Source organism: Hyperolius riggenbachi, chromosome 12 (genome assembly GCF_040937935.1).
Source record: "Hyperolius riggenbachi isolate aHypRig1 chromosome 12, aHypRig1.pri, whole genome shotgun sequence".
NCBI classification, from domain to species: Eukaryota; Metazoa; Chordata; class Amphibia; order Anura; family Hyperoliidae; genus Hyperolius; species Hyperolius riggenbachi.
In genome coordinates, this window is record NC_090657.1 from 39,009,235 (window position 1) to 39,028,217 (window position 18,983).

The 18,983-nt window shown below is 45.6% G+C and overlaps 1 long non-coding RNA gene across 1 annotated transcript in view; it reads right to left on the bottom strand.

Moving 5' to 3' along the window:
• LOC137541950 (uncharacterized) overlaps positions 1 to 18,983 on the bottom strand; it is a 45,069-nt gene that overhangs the window by 17,338 nt on the left and 8,748 nt on the right. Inside the window, exon 2 of the long non-coding RNA XR_011025311.1 lies at positions 16,104 to 16,201. This is a non-coding gene — a long non-coding RNA (uncharacterized lncRNA). The remainder of the gene's footprint in view (positions 1 to 16,103; positions 16,202 to 18,983) is intronic.

The window sequence follows — 18,983 nt, forward strand, 5'->3', positions numbered from 1 at the left end:
GAGGTAGGGCAAACGGTAGTGTGGTTAACAGTGACATGCACATCTGGGAGGTTCTGCGATGGCCGGGGTGGGAAGATCATAAATTCCATTTTGTCCAGATTTAGTTTCAGGAACCTAGCAGACATCCAGGAGGAGATGGCTGATAGGCAGGAGGAGACCTTGTCCATGGTTGTGGTGGATAGGTCAGGAGTGTGGAGGTAGATCTGGGCATCATCTGCATACAGATAGTTAAAACCCATGGAGGAGATAACCTTGCCAATTGAGGATGTGTATAGGAAGAACAGTAGGGGGCCCAAGGACCGAGCCTTGGGGGACTCCCACCTAGAGGTTGTTAGGGGTGGATGAGGACTCATTGAAGGTGGTCATGAAGGATCGGTTGGAGAGGTAGGATGAGTGCTAGGCAAGGGCGAGGTCATTAATGCCCATGGACTGGAGGGACTGGAAATGTAGGGGATGGTCTACTGTGTCAAAACCTGCTGAAAGGTCAAGGAGGAGGATAATGAAGTATTTACTTTCAGCTTTACCTAAGGCAAGGTCACTGACCACTTTGGTGAGAGCAGTTTTGGTTGAGTGGGCAGGCCGAAATCCAGATTACAGTGAGTCTAGAAGGAGAAAGAGATGGCATTGAGGTACTGGGTCAGGTATTTAGGAACCAGACACTCAAGGAGTTTGGAGGCAAAGAGGAGGAGGGAGATAGGAAGTTGGAGGGTAGTGAGGGGTCGAGGGAGGGCTTCTTGAGCAGGGATTGTACAGTGGCCTGCTTGAAGTCTGAGGGGAAGGTGCCTGTGGATAGAAAGAGGTTAAACAGGGTAGTGAGGACTGGGGCCAAATCCATGGAGGATGGAGTAAACGAGCAGACATGGGGTTAAGGGGGGGGGGGAGGTAGTGGTATGGGAAGTCTGCAGTAGGTGGTTGACTTTCACAATGGTAGTAGGAGTGAAGGTGGTGAGGGGAGGATAGGGTGGAGGAGGAGCTGGATCGGATGGGAGGTGAAGATTGAAGATTAGATATTTCCCGACGGATGGAGACAATTTTGTTGGTGAAGTGGGTGGCTAAATCTGTGGCAGAGAGGGATGAAATGGAGGGTGGAGGGGGGGTCTTAGCAGTAAGTTGAAAGTGAATAAAAGACGGCGGGGGTTGGAAGCTTGTGCTCCGATGAGCTTGGTGAAGTATTCCTGCTTCACATCAGCAAGTGCAGTGTGGAACTGCAGCAGGTTAGCCTTGTACTGTAGGAAACCCAGGTTAAGTCAAGTTTTCCTCCATTTCCATCCAGTGGCATGTGTTACCCTCTGGAGGTTGTGAGTATGGATATTGCACCAGAGCTGGCGGTTAGGGGAGCGGTTGTGGTGGAATATTGGGGGGGGGGGGGCATCTTCCTCTAGGGCTGATGAGAGGGTTTGAGGATACTGAGCTGCAGCAAGATTGAGACAGGTTAGGGTGGGGAGAGTGAAAGAGGGCATTGGAGGGTTGCAGCAAGGACACTAGGGTTGAGCTTGTGTAGGTCTCGCTGGCATCGACCAGGTGGGTGGGCGCATAGTTTGGAGGTGCTTTCCATGAGGAGGTTGAAGGTGAGAAGGTGATTGTCTGAGGGTTGGAAGGGTGCAATTTCAAGGTCTGTAATGGTGGTGGATTTAGTGAATCTAAGGTTGAGAGTGTGACCTGCAGAGTGGGTGGGGGTGTTGGTGTGTTGAACTAGGCTAGGGGAGTTGGCCATGGTGAATAGCTGGGTTTACGACAGAGTTGTTAGGTTCATCGATGGTAATACTGAAATCCCAGAGGATAATGGTGGGGAGGTCATAGGAGGAGAAGGTGTGTGGGAGCCAGGAGCCAAAGTTGTTGAGAAATTGTGCTGTGGAGCTTGACGGAGGGCAATAGAAGACTAAAACAATGGCTGGCAGAGGCAGACAGTGTGGGTCTTGAATGATGTGAATTGTAGAGAGGGAGGTGGGGTGAGGACACGAAGGTGCAGGGTAGGGAGAGGAGCCCAGTCCTGTTTGATCTGGAGGTGTGACTGAGGTGAAGCTCCCCATAGGAGAGAGCAGCCTCTGCTACAGAGTCCAAGGTGGTAAGCCATGTCTAAGTCAGTGTGAGGTTGGTGAGGGTTTAGGAGAGGAAGAGGTCATGAATAGAGATGTAGCGAACGGTTCCAGGCGAACTTAGGGGGTTCGCGTTCGCCTGCACCAGGCGAACTTTTGCGGAAGTTCGATTCGTCCCATAATGCACTATGAGGGTCAACTTTGACCTTCTGCATCACAGTCAGCAGGCACATTGTAGCCATTCAGGCTACACTAAGCCCTGGAGGCCCCCCCCCCTTATATAGACAGGGTCCGGCGGCCATTAGCCTCACTCGTGTGCCTGCTAGAGAGAGGAAAGGGACAGCTGCTGCAGACTTTTTCTCCTAGGGACAGATTAGTTAGGTTCTAGGCTGCTTTGCTTGCTCCTGACTGATAATTATTGCTTTTAAAGCACCCAGCAACAGCTCTTTTCAGAGCTCATCCTGTACATTTTTTTTTTCTGTGTGTCAAACTGACACTTTTGTTGCATGCACAGCCTTGCTAAATGATATTGTGTGTGCCACTGCCAGCAGCCCAGCACATTCAGTGACTACCTGTGTGTGTGACAGGGAGCTGCCCATTGTACTACCCAGTACTGCATATACCCCAGTACCTGTTGTGTTTACTTAACCCACCTCATCACTGCATATACCTAGCTTTGTGTTGAGTGAACCCAGCTCACTGCATCTAACTACCTGTTGTGTTGAGTGAGAACCCACCTCACTGCATCTTAAGTACCTTTACTGTTCAGTGAACCTAGCTCACTGCATCTAACTACCCAGTACCTGTTGTGTTTACTTAACCCACCTCATCACTGCATATACCTAGCGTTGTGTTGAGTGAACCCAGCTCACTGCATCTAACTACCTGTTGTGTTGAGTGAGAACACACCTGGCCACCTCACTGCATCCAACTACCTGTTGTGTTGAGTGAGAACCCACCTGGCCACTAGGGATGCTCATTCGGATTCCACGGAAATGCAATTTTCCCGAAATTCCGATCGGAAATTGCATTTCCGCATCGGAATGCGGAAATCGGTAATGCAAGTGCAGTAGGCGGATTTCGCGGGAATTCCACCCGACTTTAACATCGATTTTCTCAAAAACTATGAGGTTGTTCACAAGATTCAGTTTAATAAACCCTGAAAATTTTTACTGTAAAGTAAAATGCAGAAAATCTGCATCTGCCTATTTTCTGCATTTTACATTACAGTAAAAATCCGCTGACTTTAGAGGTTAATACCAAAGCCCCCTTAAGTCCCAGAAACCCCAAATTTTCAGGGTTTATTAAACAGAATCTTCTGAACAAGATGCAAAAAAAAAAGTTTTCAAAAAGACCTTATCGTTTTTGAGAAAATCAATGTTAAAGTCGGGCGGAATTTCCGCGATTTCCGGCGGAAATTCGGCGTTGGAATGCAGAAATTGGTAGCAGAAAGCGGAATCTGTAATTGGCAATGGCGGAATGCGGAATTTACCGCGGAATCGGAAATTGGCATTCCGACCATCCCTACTGGCCATCTCACTGCATCTAACTACCTGTTGTGTTCAGTGAACCCAGCTCACTGCATCTAAGTACCTGTTGTGTTGAGTGAGAACCCACCTCACTGCATATAGCTAGCATACCCCCGAGATGGACAAAATGGACAAACCAGGTAGAGGAAGAGGTAGAGGCAGACCCAGAGGAAGGCCACCAGGCATCGGCAGGTCTGTGGCTGTGCGAGGTGGTGTTGCTGTGATTTCGTGCGGACCTGCCCCAAAATACAGTGCTCAGAAGAAGGCATGTGCCATCACTTCCCAAAATTGTGAGGAGGTGCTTGAGTATTTAACACAGAACACCTCATCTCTCGCAGCCACCAGCGCTACAACAAGCACCACATCTGCTGCATTTGACACTTTGCAGGAGTTATTTGGTGGTGGTGGTGAAATCACTGATTCCCAGCCACTACTGCAACAACAACAAGAAGGCGCAGGTACACCACCTCATACGTCTGTTAAGCTTGGAGGTGTAATCTCCACAGTCAGCATATAACACATAAGCTGACGTGAAGGAGGTACACACACCAGCACAAGGGATCAGGATATCCCCAGTTTAGTGGAGGAGAGGACTGACTCCAATAGGAGATTGTGGTGCACAGAGCCGGTGCAGATCTGAACAGCCACAAACAACACTTTCGTAATAACGTCTCAGCGCAAAGTAGCGCTGAGCGCATAAACCAGGACTGAGGAGATCAGGACAAGTAGACAGAATGAACGCTTGCTAGCGGCTACTTAGCAACAGCAAGCGTCCAAAACCAGACAGACTGGAATGAGGCAGCCAATGCGTTGCGGCGATGGCGTGCCTCACAAAGACAGGACAGGATAGTCAGAAAATAGCAGGATCAAGATAGATGAACGTAACACAGATAAATATACAATAAGTATGATTTCCTAGCGTATTACAATTACAGCTATCAATGAAACTATTCGTAACGTCTGACTAACATATGTATATAATCGGCAATGAACCGATATATGACATAAGCAGGAACTCTGACTAAGACTGGAGTAATACAGGGAACAGGACTCAGAAGGATTCGCTAACTCTTCGCAGAGATGAACGCAATCCACAAACAGGACCAGGAACAGGATAACTAGCTCAGCGTGCTGGAACGCTAACTAACGGAACACAGGATATAAACAGTTTGTGTACGTATATATCAGCGACACTGATGTATCAACGTAACACGAATACAAGGAAAATAATAAACGTGCAAGTATGCGTATATATTGGCGATGAACCAATATATGACACAAGACAAGCAAAGTAACAACTTCTAGAAACAAGAGCAGAACTAGGACGACTCGCTGACCCCTTCGCAGGAGTCAGCACAGTCCACACGGATTAGGAACGAGGTGGGGCATGGGCAGAGTAACAGATAGAATCTGAGACTATGGTAGCCCATGAGACATTGCAGGAAGCAGTTCTTTATACTGAGGTCATCCAATGGGAGCAGACCTGCAGATTCCCACACAAGTTAATGGTAATTAATCACAGGCTGATAGCAGGAAAAGGCAGACAATGATATGCAGCCTGCAGGAAAGGGACTGCCCCTCCACTGCAGCAGACAATGTTTGTTTACACAAGAGCATGTTAAACTGTCATTAATTTCAGAGTGACTGCAGATGGAATCAGCAACTAGTTTAAGTGCAAACCAAACTATGCAAGAAAATGCATGTAATGACATCAGAACTGCTTGGGTTACAATACCACTGCAGCCAGCAGTAAACGCTGCAGACATGATCATAACATTACCCCCCCCCCCCCCTTAAAAGCGGATACCAGACGCTTTTCGAAACTGAAATTCCCAACAAAACAATCTGACTGATAATTCATGATGACCGGGACAGCCCGGCAAGACCAAATTCCAGAATCAGTCCCCACAAGACTGGACCCATCAGAACCAGAACCTACAGAACCATGCCCGTCAGCACCACAAGCCTCAGTGTGATACCCATCAGAACCACGACTTCCAGAGAAAAGCCCCCAGAAACTCTCTGAGCGATACCCACCGCCTTCCCGGGACTGTCCAAAAACGCCAAAGCCTTTGCAATGCCCACCGGAACTGTCCCCACCAACACAAAACCCACCGTTGAACCAGTCCAAGGTACCAGGACAAGTTTCCTCAGAGATCTCCCAGAACACTTGGAAGCTCCAAAGAGATCCCCACAGGTCAGAACGCCCCTTAGGCTCACATGGAGAACCATCAAGAACCCCTATGGAACCCAGGGCAACTCTAGAGTCAGGGTCACAAGGACAAACATCAAGATCAGGGTTTTTAGGGAACAGAACCATCTCCGGGCATGCAGGCCAACCGGCAACATCAGAACATGTCTCCACTAGGGAAGCGTGTGAGCACGCCAACACAGACACAATCGGGCACTCTGGCATACGAAGCACATCTGGGCACACCGGCACAAGAGAGACTTCTGGGCATGTCAAGGAACTGCAAACCTCAAAGTCAGTCAAGGTAGGACCGAAACCAGGACTGGGCAAAAAAAAATCATCACTAGACTTCACAGTTACTGGATTCTCACTAAAAAATGCAGGATCAGACTTAGATGTCTCTGATTCCAGCAAAGTTATTAACAAATCATATTCAGGGGCATTTACAAGACAGGACAAATCTTCTGATGTATGCACCGAACTAGACAGAGTTCCCATAACTTCTTCTGGACTAGACAGAGACTCATCAAATACACTGGATTGGAGCTCATGAAGGGCTGCAAAACAAGTCAGTAGTGCAGCAATCCCCACTGAACTAGGCAAAACTGAGTAACTCACTGGACAGGAAGGGGACTCAGGAACTTCTGCCACACCGGCCAGAGAACCAGAATTTTCCAGGATACAGGGCTGGGTTTCAGAAACACTCATTAACCCGGACTGAAATTCTGAGATTTCTATTATTTTTTCCAGCGAGTCAGAATTATCCATGTTACAGGGCAAGACTTTTGAAACATTCAGAGGACAGGGCTGGAGTTCCTCGGCTGTTACAACACTGGAGAGGGACTCAACAACATTGGTTAAATCAGACTGTGTACAGGGCAAGGTATCTAACACACTTGCTGACGAGGACAATATTTCAATGGCTTCTGCTTCGCTGGGCAGAAATTCATCAAGTTTTATTAGAGCAGACTGTAATTCCAAAACAGCTGCTAGACAAGTGAATATTACTGCAACACCAACTGAGGTAAGCAGTGCCTCAGACTGTTCTGCTAGAGGGTTTGAAGTATCCAAAGTACTGGGTGAAGCATAAGACTCTGTGACCACAGCTTCACTGGACAGGATCACCGAACAGTCCACACTGCAGGGCAAAACCATGGAAGCATCTGCTGGACAGCATAATGATTCTGTGACCTGAGTTTCATTGGAGAGATCTACTGCACAATTCATGGTACAGGGCAAGTTCACTGGAACATTTTCTGAACACGGTAATAATTCTGCGATTTCGGACTCACATAGCAGACGCTCTGAGTTATTCATGAAACTAGAGTGAGGTGTAGAAACAGGAAGATCAAAACACAATGTTTGCGCATCTAAATCACCATTCAATTGTGAAATTGGAAAATTCAGATGCTGGGGTTCTGAGATTTCTGGACAGGATTGCTGGGACTCAGAAACTGATGTAGTGCATCTATTGGCATCTGCTGGATCAGACAGGAGTTGAACTTTATTAACACAGGTAATTTCTGCAGAAGTGTTTGCAGAGACAGGCAAGATTTTTCTGGTGTCTGTTTCACTGAACAAAGACTCATGAGTACTGGCTAGGCTGGACTCAGAAGTCAGCAGGACCTCTGGGTCCTCTGCTGAGAAATTTGTGCAGGGCAAGATTAAGGAAGTATTAGTAATTTCTGTCTTACTGGGAAGTAACACTGAGTTATCCATGGTACAGGGTGGAATTACAGGAACTTCAATTTCACACAAAAGGAGCTCTGAATCACTCGCTGAATCAGCCAAAGGTGCTGAAGCAGGCGAGTCCTCAGGAACTGAGGAAGTGGAACAATCTCCACTTGACAGTGTGTCTTCCCTGGTATCAACTGATTGAATCGCATAAAAATCGTCCAGAATCATTCTCCACACATCGATCAATGGAGCCACAAAGTCATACCCACACACACCAGTTTTTATTAGGTTATAGGCAGACTTAATGCATGCATTCAATACTAATTCACTTTTTGCACTGTAAAACTGACAAAATCGACTTGCATCTTTCTTCCATTCATAGACCAGGGCTTCCATCTCTCCTTTCTCAAATGGAGGATCCCATGCATATTTAACAGCTGAGCATTCCGGCTGATCATAGTTTGCAAATGTGTTAGTGGCAGAAACATACATTGGGTTATTTAGCAGGTGATTGGCCGATTTCTTATTCCTAAGGATCTCCAATACCTGTAGCAAGTGTTGAACTGTAGTGTATGCAAATTTCCCTTGCTGCACGAATAAATTGATCTGTTCAATACTCTGTAATATATCTTCATAATCATATTCAGATAATTCATTTAAACAAGAACTTTTATTTTCCCTGGCTAGCAATGAAAGTTCATTAGTAGTTTCATAGGTCCATTTGACTCCCCTGAATGGTGACTGAATTTCATTATCTGCTACTGGCGGAGTCTCATTACAGATCTGATGCGCAGTCGCCAAGGGCAACGACTCCGCTGATTGTAACGCTTTTCTTTTGGAGCGTTTACGTTTGGCTTTAGACCCTGCTGCCTTAGCAGAAGAAAAGTTATCAGAACAATTATCTGCTTGCTGATTATTTTTGTAGGCAGTAGAAGGAGCAGCTGATTGACAAGCTGCCAGGAGCTTATCAAAAGGGCTAGGCAAATCGGTTTTGCGCAGCCAGTTATGGATCACAAACGCTAGAAATTCCAGTGGTCTTTCTTTTAAATTGGTATGATCCAAGACATCGTAGGCCCACTGAAACAATCTTCCCTTAAATAAAACATAAACTAGCTGGGGGGCCCACGTTGAAACAGGAGTAGCCTGGAGCTCGGGATTGGCCAGGAACCTGGTACATTCAGAAAAAAACTCATTTTCTGTTTCAGAATTGAGCTTCTCAAATTTCTTAAAGGAACAGGAACCATAACAAACAGTGTCATTTTTGCTGGGAACCCCCCCCCCCCACCACCACAATGGGGATTGGTAAGGGGGCTACCATAATGTTAAGCTTGGAGGTGTAATCTCCACAGTCAGCATATAACACATAAGCTGACGTGAAGGAGGTACACACACCAGCACAAGGGATCAGGATATCCCCAGTTTAGTGGAGGAGAGGACTGACTCCAATAGGAGATTGTGGTGCACAGAGCCGGTGCAGATCCGAACAGCCACAAACAACACTTTCGTAATAACGTCTCAGCGCAAAGTAGCGCTGAGCGCATAAACCAGGACTGAGGAGATCAGGACAAGTAGACAGAATGAACGCTTGCTAGCTAGCGGCTACTTAGCGACAGCAAGCGTCCAAAACCAGACAGACTGGAATGAGGCAGCCAATGCGTTGCGGCGATGGCGTGCCTCACAAAGACAGGACAGGATAGTCAGAAAATAGCAGGATCAAGATAGATGAACGTAACACAGATAGATGTACAATAAGCATGATTTCCTAGCGTATTACAATTACAGCTATCAATGAAACTATTCGTAACGTCTGACTAACATATGTATATATCGGCAATGAACCGATATATGACATAAGCAGGAACTCTGACTAAGACTGGAGTAATACAGGGAACAGGACTCAGAAGGATTCGCTAACTCTTCGCAGAGATGAACGCAATCCACAAACAGGACCAGGAACAGGATAACTAGCTCAGCGTGCTGGAACGCTAACTAACGGAACACAGGATATAAACAGTTCGTGTACGTATATATCAGCGACACTGATGTATCAACGTAACACGAATACAAGGAAAATAATAAACGTGCAAGTATGCGTATATATTGGCGATGAACCAATATATGACACAAGACAAGCAAAGTAACAACTTCTAGAAACAAGAGCAGAACTAGGAGGACTCGCTGACCCCTTCGCAGGAGTCAGCGCAGTCCACACGGATTAGGAACGAGGTGGGGCACGGGCAGAGTAACAGATAGAATCTGAGACTATGGTAGCCCATGAGACATTGCAGGAAGCAGTTCTTTATACTGAGGTCATCCAATGGGAGCAGACCTGCAGATTCCCACACAAGTGAATGGTAATTAATCACAGGCTGATAGCAGGAAAAGGCAGACAATGATATGCAGCCTGCAGGAAAGGGACTGCCCCTCCACTGCAGCAGACAATGTTTGTTTACACAAGAGCATGTTAAACTGTCATTAATTTCAGAGTGACTGCAGATGGAATCAGCAACTAGTTTAAGTGCAAACCAAACTATGCAAGAAAATGCATGTAATGACATCAGAACTGCTTGGGTTACAATACCACTGCAGCCAGCAGTAAACGCTGCAGACATGATCATAACAACGTCTGAGTTAGGTGGCGATAGTATGGACGTAACGTGTGTGGATGGGGATGATGGTGGACCACCTGAACTTGGTGCACTTGAGGAGGTGTCTGAGGAAAGCACAGCTGGCCAGGAGGATTATGATGACGATTATACGGATACCACATATGTTCCCGGTAGAGGAGATGACCAGGGGGACAGTTCAGAGGAGGAGTCAGAGAGGAGTAGGAGGAGATGACTCCATGATAGAAGCAGAGGGAGCTCGTCCTCAGAAACAGCTGGGGGCAGTGTTCGGCGCCATGTATCACCAGCTATGGCCAGCCCAGCCAACATGCCCTTCAACGTCAGCTGCTGATGCCACCGTAGCACCATCACCCCAGGGGGGTTCAGCGGTTTGGAAATTTTTTCACGTGTGTGTCTCAGATCGGAGAAAAGCCATCTGTCGTCTCAAAAATTGAGCCGTGGAAAGGCCAACTCTCACGTAGGGACAAGTGCCTTACGAAGGCACCTGGAGAGAAGGCACAAACAGCTATGGCAAGAACACCTGAGGAAAAGCAGCACCCCTCAAAAGATAAGCCGCAGAGAACAACCGCGGCAGCCGTCACAGGGGGCTTCTGCTGCTCCACGTTCCCATGGTATTGTTCGTGGCTGGGGGGAGGAAGAATGGATACACTTTTAAACAATTTAAAAATACAACCATCTAAGCTTTTAAACAATTTAAAAATACAACCATCTCTGATTTTCAAAAATTAAAAAAAAAAAAAAAGGGCAAAAAAAAACTTGCCCTCCGTAAAACATTCTTGGCAAATGCTTTTGACTTGGTTTGTCTTCCGCTGGCTCAAGGGTCCATCTGACCACAGATGCCTGGTCTGCAAAGCACGGTCAGGGCAGCTACAGCATGGGTCTCAGCAGGCTCCCACTTCGGGCCGGAATCCAACCTTTATTCCCCGCGGTGACAATGGCAGACTAGCCCTCCATAACGGATTCCCGTTAAAGGATTTAAAGTTAATTCATTTCAAATACACAGCAGGGCCTCGAAAGTCCGCCTCCTGTATTGTTATTTTTGGTCACTACCTCGGGGCGGGCGGGCGTGCATGCCTGCCCGCTGCCCTCCTTGGATGTGTAGTGGTAGCCGCTGCTCAGGCTCCACACCGGATTCAAACCCCTCATTCCCCGGCCATTATCCGGGGTCACAATGGCAGACTTGCCCGCCTCCACAGGATTCTCATTGTAGCGGTACTGAACAAGTACACAGCAAGTAGAAAATGTAATTTAAAAACAAAATGTGAGCTTTTTAACAATGCCATGGAAAGTTGAGAAGGAAGTCACACTACCTGACATCACTGAGTGAGGAAGAGCAATCTCGCCATGTTGCGCAGTAGTCCAGCATGGCCGTCACTACACAAAGAGCTGTTTGCGGTGCGTTACACAGTGAGTTTGATGTGTCAGTGTGAAGCAGTACTCTAATTACACTCCCTGATTGATGTATACACATGCAAGATGTTTTAAAGCACGTTAGGCCTGCAATTTAGCATTCAATGTGATTTCTGACCTTAAAACGCTGCTTTGCGTCACATCCAGATTTTTCCCCGGGACTTTTGGCATGTATCCCACTCCGCCATGCCCCCGTCCAGGTGTGAGACCCCTTGAAAACATCTTTTCCATCACTTTTGTGGCCAGCATAATTTTTTCTATTTTTCAAAGTTCGCCTCCCCATTGAAGTCTATTGCGGTTCGGGAACTTTTCCGCGAACCGAACCTTCCGCGGAAGTTCGCGAACCGAAAATCGGAGGTTCGCGACATCTCTAGTCTCAAAAAGTATTTTGTCATTTTGAAAAAACAAAAACAAAAATGTTCCTCTTGTTCCCACTGTTCTTAACACTCCCAGCAATTTTGGTGTTTCTTGCTTTTAAAGGGGGTTTGCTATTAACCGCTAAATTCGACGGATGTTTAATTTTCCTATGATCAGAAGTAGAATTTTAAAATCAAATTTTCTCAAAAACTATAAGGTCTTTTTGAATTTTCTCTTTTCCCTCTTGTAGTCACTGAAAAAACTCAGGCGTTCGACCCCTTGAAGCATCTTTTCCATCACTTTTCTTGCCAGCATAAATGTTTCTAGTTTTCAAAGTTTGCCTCCCCATTGAAATCTATTGCAGTTGGCAAAAGTTCGTGCGGACCCAACTTTTGTGGAAGTTTACGTACCGGACCATCTCTAGTCCTGACAATCTTGAGTTGATGGGACGTACCTTCTTCCGAGCACTGTACTTTGGTCCAAGGCCGCACAAAATCACATCAGCACGACCTAGCACAGAGCTGCCGGGTGGCCTTCCTCTGGGTCAGCCTCTACCTGTCTTGTCCATATCAGGGGGGAGAGGGGGGGGGATGAAATGAAAGGTATGCACTGACTTGACTAATACAATGTGCAGTCACACAGGTGCAGTTAACAGGTATGCGCGGAGTGGTATATCACACTGCGTGCACTCACGTAGGTAGGTGGGTGCACTGAACACAACAGGTAGGTTAATGCAGTGATGGTATTACAAATGTTTACCTTTCTCACACACACGTACCGTGAACAGGTACAGTGACTGGTTGTATTAAATATCACACTGCGTGCGCTCACGTAGCTGGTGGGTGCACTGTGAACAACAGGTAGGCATATGCAGTGATGGATATTACAATGTGCACCTGTCACACACAGACAGGTACCGGACAGGCACAGTGACACTGCATGCGCTCACATAGGGAGGTGGGTGCACTGAAGTAAACAACAGGTAGGTATATGAAGTAAAAAAAAAAAAAAAAAAAAAAATCACAAGAACAAGATTAGCTCTCAAAAGAGCTGTTGAGGGTGCTTTTTTTAAGCAATAATGAATCAGCAAGGAGCAAGCTAACAAGCCTACAAGAGCCTAACTAAGCTTTCCCTATAGGTCTCTGCACAGCAGCTCTCCCTTCTCTAATTACTTAAGGCACTGCCTTTTATAAGGAGGGGGGGGCTCCAGGAGGGAGTGTAGCCCGATTGGCTACAATGTGCCTGCTGATTGATGCACTATGGGGGCAAATTGAACTTCCAGAAAAGTTTGCGGTTCTCTGCGATCGCGAACCACGGAAGTTCACCAGGAACCATTCGGGACATCTCTATTTCTAAACGTTTTTAAGTTCCAGTGGCTACAGTGCAAAGTATTATTAAAAAGATGTCCAGCACTGTAGAAAATCTCAGAGGACATGGTCGAAAGCCAAAAGTGACACCTGTGCTGTCCAGGAGGACAGTGAGAGGTGAAAAAGAATCCAAGGATCACCACCAAAGCCATCCTGGTGAATCTGGGCACTTCGCTGGATTGTCTGCCTTGAGACATTGCCACCAGGACACTGCACACTGCTGGATTCCACAGATGCAGATCAGGACACCACTTCTCCAGATAAGGCACACAAAAGCTCACTTAGCATTTGCAAATGCTCATCTGGACAAAGAATAAAAGCTCATACACACATCAGACCAAAGGCTTTGGAAAATGAAAGATCACAGACCAAATTTTACCCCCTTCCAGGTAGTATGAGAGCCATACTCTACACAGTCTATTCTATGGAGATGAACTCCAGCATCTTGCAAAGATTTCTGTCTGATGGGCACACACAGATACTGTAGACATTCAAAAGATCATTATCTGCAAAAGATTTGTTCCTGCAAAAGATCTGTTCCTGCAAAATGCATTCATAGTCTGAGATCTGCAGATCATCATACACACCTTGTTTAACAGACTTCATCTGCAGATCAGATCCACCAGGATGGATTTTCAGATCTGCAGATAAATGTCTGATCTGCAGATGAATGTCAGTTAAACAAGGTGTGTATGATGATCTGCAGATCTCATAGACTATGAATGCAATTTGCAGGAACGGATCTTTGGCAGGAACAGATCTTTTGCGGATACTCATCTCTTGTGTCTGTACATCATCTGTGTGTGCAGCATCTTGCAAAGATTTTTTTCTGATGGGGCGTTCAGCTCCATAGAAAAGACTGTGAAGGTATGTCTCTCATACTACATGAAGGGTGGTAAGATTGGTCTGTGATCTTTCATTTTCCAAAGACTATATAGTCTGATGTGTGTATGAGCCTTAAGACTTCTGGTCTTCTGTGTTATGGTCAGAGGAAACAAAAATTCAAATGTACCTTATGTGTCCCCCCACCCTTTAGATTGTAAGCCTTGGCAGGGCCTCCCCCCTCAGTGTGTCCTCCTTAATTTTACTGCCCCGGCAATTACACCCTTCTCATGGACTAACTCGTACTTGTTTTGCCGGGTCTAAGTAAACCGCACTTTACACCCTGATTGTGTGTATAATCTTGTGCTATGTTGTATAACCGTTTGCTACCTCTCTGTCTCTCACCCCTTGTTGCAATGTATGTATCCCTATTTATTGTCCAGCGCTGCGTAATATGTTGGCGCTTTATAAATACAAAAAATAATAATAATAATAAGTTTTGTCACAATAATGCCTCCTTCATTTGGCATAACAAAAGAGAATCATTCAACCCTAAGAACACCATACCCACTGTCATGTCAAACATGGTGGTGGGAACCTAATGCTTTGGGGTTTTTTTTTTTCAGCCAATGGACCAGGGAACCTAATCATGTAAATGGCACCATGAAAAAAAAAAATACATGAGAATTCTCAACGACAACATCAGGCAGTCTGCATAGAAACGTGGCCTTGGGCACCAGTGGACATTTCAGCATGGCAATGACCCAAAACACACAGCAAAAGTAGTGAAGAGATGATTAGCAGACGACAACAATTATAGGAAGCGTTTGATCGCTATAATAGCCAATGGGTGTTTTTCTATTGATTATTGAGAAGGGTATGAATAATTTTAGACTGGACACTTTTTGCTCAAACATAAATAAAAGCTGAGATTCTATCTATCTGTGTGCAGTACTAGGCTCAGATAAACCAGACGCATGCTGCTGTGCGGAAACCGCCGGTCTGAACGCGGAGACTAGTGTTGGGCGAACACCTGGATGTTCGGGTTTGGGCCGAACATGGGCCAGATGTTCGGCATGTTCGGCCCGAACGCTGAACTCAATGGAAGTCAATGGGACCCCCGAACATGCCCATTTTGGGGGCCCTATGGGGTCGCAGGCATAAGGGGGGAGCATGCCCCGATCGCGGGGGGGGGGTCGGAAATTCCCCCCACCCCCTCCGCTAGCGCTCCCCCCTCTGCCCGCTTCCCCATAAAAAAAGTTTGAGGCAAGTTAAATAGTACTTGGTGGCTGGCCTGGCACTGGCAGTGGAGTGAGGAGGAGGAGGAGTCCGAGTAGCAGAGTGACGCGTTGAGGCCGGGCAGCGGGCGGTTCAGCGGTAGTACCCTTGTGGTACTTCCGCCCTTTCTCTGACCTCACGTCCTCTACGTGATGACGCGTACCCTCGTATGCAGAGGACGTGAGGTCAGAGAAAGGGCGGAAGTACCACAAGGGTACTACCGCTGAATCGCCCGCTGCCTGGCCTCAACGCATCACTCTGCTACTCGGACTCCTCCTCCTCCTCACTCCACTGCCAGTGCCAGCCACCAAGTACTATTTAACTTGCCTTAAACTTTTGTATGGGGAAGCGGGCAGAGGGGGGAGCGCTAGCGGAGGGGGTGGGGGGAATTTCCGACCCCCCCCCCCCGCGATCGGGGCATGCTCCCCCCTTATGCCTGCGACCCCATAGGGGGGCCGTATTGCGGCATGTTCGGGCGAACAGGGCCCTGTTCGGCCGAACAGGGGCCCTGTTCGGCCCTGGTCGGCGGCCATTCAGTAGTTCGGGACGAACCCGAACTTAAAAGGCCGAACACCATCAGGTGTTCGGCCGAACTCGAACATCACCCGAACAGGGTGATGTTCTGCAGAACCCGAACAGTGGCGAACACTGTTCGCCCAACACTAGCGGAGACAGCCGCCCCGCTGCCAAACCGTGCGGCGGTGTCTCCGCAATCCATTACATGGCTGACATGGTAAGATACTCTACAGTCTATATCAGAGTCTCCGGCCTTCAGAGAGCAAACCCAGGCCAGGGTTTGTCTGACTTACCTTAGAAATGATAAGGAGGAATGTGATGGCCAGTTGGAAGAAATCAGGCGAGGAGGATTTATCCTGTATAATATCCAGCAGTAACTCCAACATCCACCCTGCAAGACAAAGCAGGACTGCTATCACTGCACTGAGCCAGGAGAGAGATGAGAGCTCTGGAGACTCCTAGTGGTAAAACATGAGTAATGCACCTATCAGCACACTGCTATGCAGGGCTTCGGACAAGCAAAACTCCCAACTCAGATTTCTTTATCCACAGCACGTCCAACCTCCTCCAATTACACATACATACAGGAAATAAATGGTAAATATACATTTCCTACCATACAAGGTGTGTCATCCCTGCCAGTGTGAATACTCCAGATAATATACAATCCTCACAAATGAAAGGCTATAGATGTGTCAGTGGTTAATAAGATGCAAATAAAACTGCGATTATGCAGAATTATGCAAATGTATGTCATTTAAATGAACTAACCAGAATGTTGCATAATTCTACATCTATGAATTATTTGCATCTTATTGGCTATTCAGTAACCTTATAACAAAGGACAGAGTTTGTATGTTCTCCCCGTGTCTATATGGGTTTCCTCCGGGCACTCCAGTTTCCTCCTACATTCCAAAAACATACAGACTATGATACATACACTACACAATATAGACATGGGGCTATGGTAGGCATTCAATTGTGAGCCCCTCTGAGGGACAATTAAATAGGAATTGTAGTGAAAATTACAATAAAATTGCTTATTGTGAGTTTCTCAAACCTGTCCTTGTGACTCCCCAAAAGTGCATGGTTTGCAGGCAACCTCACTTATGCAAAGGTGGGGTAATTAGTGTCACAGCTACATGGAATCCACCTAGCTGAGACACTAACTACCCCACCTGTGGATAAGTGAGGTTGCCTGCAAACCATGCACCGCTGGGGAGTCACAAGGACAGGTTTGAGAAACATTGGTTTACAATAGTATTTACAGATTATTTAGTCAGTGTTTGCTCATTGTAAAATCTTTCCTCTCCCTGATTAACATTTTTGAGATGTATCACTGGTGGTGATGTGTTTAGTTCTGCCAGGTGATCTGTGCGGAATGTTCATTACTGAGATTTCTATGCACAGAGTGAAATACTGCTTGCTTGACAGCTGGAGAAAGCAGTTCTTTCCCACAATGCAATGAGGTTCTCAGAGAGCAAACGGTCAGGACCACGGTCATGACATTACACTGTGGGAGGCGTTTCACCACAATATCAGCCAGACAGACTCCCCTGATTATCTATTAGAGACTGGATAAAATAAAAGACAAAAAAAAAACCACAGGGGCACCGGGAGCCCACTATCGTGTAATAACGTCTCGATAAATGGACCAAAAATAAGGATTATTATACTCACAAAAGTGGGTTGCTTTTGATGGCAACCACTTTCAACACATATGGAGAAGTACCGTCTCCACTCGGCCTTTTTGGTCGCAGCTCCTTAAGAAAAAAAAAAAAAAAGAGTGTCCTACACGGAGATAGGAACAGCTCCCCTAGCAAGTAGGGTATAACACTTTGGGTAATGTCGATCACGGAGGCGCCCTTTGTTGTTATACTGTTGTGCTTAGTTTTTGAACAATTTATATGGTAAGAATATAACGTCTTACCTGCAATGAATGACTCTCAAAACGATAAATAGATAGGAAATTGATTGTGCACCTTAGACAACGCGTTTCGCGACTACACGTCGCTTCCTCAGGTCAAGTAATTGTGCTTTGAAAGAAAAAATTCCAGATGGCACTCAGAATCACAAACAAATTACATACATACAACAATATATAAAAAAAAATATATATAAAAATATATATAAAAACCATGAACATATAAAATCCTAACATATTAAATTACATGTGAAAATAACACATTTAGAGATTCACCCACATGAGGAATTCACCATTAATAAAAATAATTGACAATTAATATACAATAAACCTTAAGAGATTCATCTAAAAGAAGGATTCCCCATTGGTAAAAGTAATAGACCATTAAATTTGGACTTGTAAAATTAGATTGCTAGTAAATAGTGATTATTGTACATAAGCCAAGAATGGCCGCCTATTTGGGAAGGTACAATAAAAAGAGGTAATTAATAGACAAGTAAAAAAAAAAAAAAAAAAAAAAAAGCCCTTTAATGGGCTATGTATTATGATAAATTGGAGCCTATACCTAAGTGTAGATACAACGTAATAGAGTAGAGTAGTGATGCTCAAATACCCCTTTTTAAAATTCGAGTTTGGTCGAATTCGAATAGTAAATTATTCGAGGTCAGTCGAATATTCGAGTCGAATAATTTTTACTATTCGATTCGACCTCGGACTTCGAGCTCACTATTCGAGTCGGTATTCGAGCTCACTATTCGAGCTGACTATTCGAATTGGCCTTAAATAGCTTCCAACACTTGTTTTGAGGGTGAATGATGCAAGAAACATATTTTTTTCCAAGTAACAACAGCAAGTGATTATGTGGGGATGTTCCTTTAAAAAAAAAATGTGGAAAGAGAAGTTGTGTCCTTAATTTTGTTCAGTAGTGTTACTGTATATACTTGTTCTTCTTCTTCTTTATCTTTCTTCTTCTTCTTCTAGATCTTCTTCTTCTATATCTTCTTCTTCTTCTTCTATATTGTCTTCTTCTTCTTCTTCATCATCATCTTCTTCTTCTTCTTCTTCTTCTTCTTCTTCTTCTTCTTCTTCTTCTTCTTCATCTTCTTCATCTTCTTCTTCTTCTTCAGCTTCTTCTTCATCATCTTCTTCATCTTCTTCTTCATCTTCATCTTCTCCTTCTCCTTTTTCAATATCGTCTTCTTCTTCTTCACGTATTTCTCTTTTCAATTTTTTTTTTAAAGAAATGCAG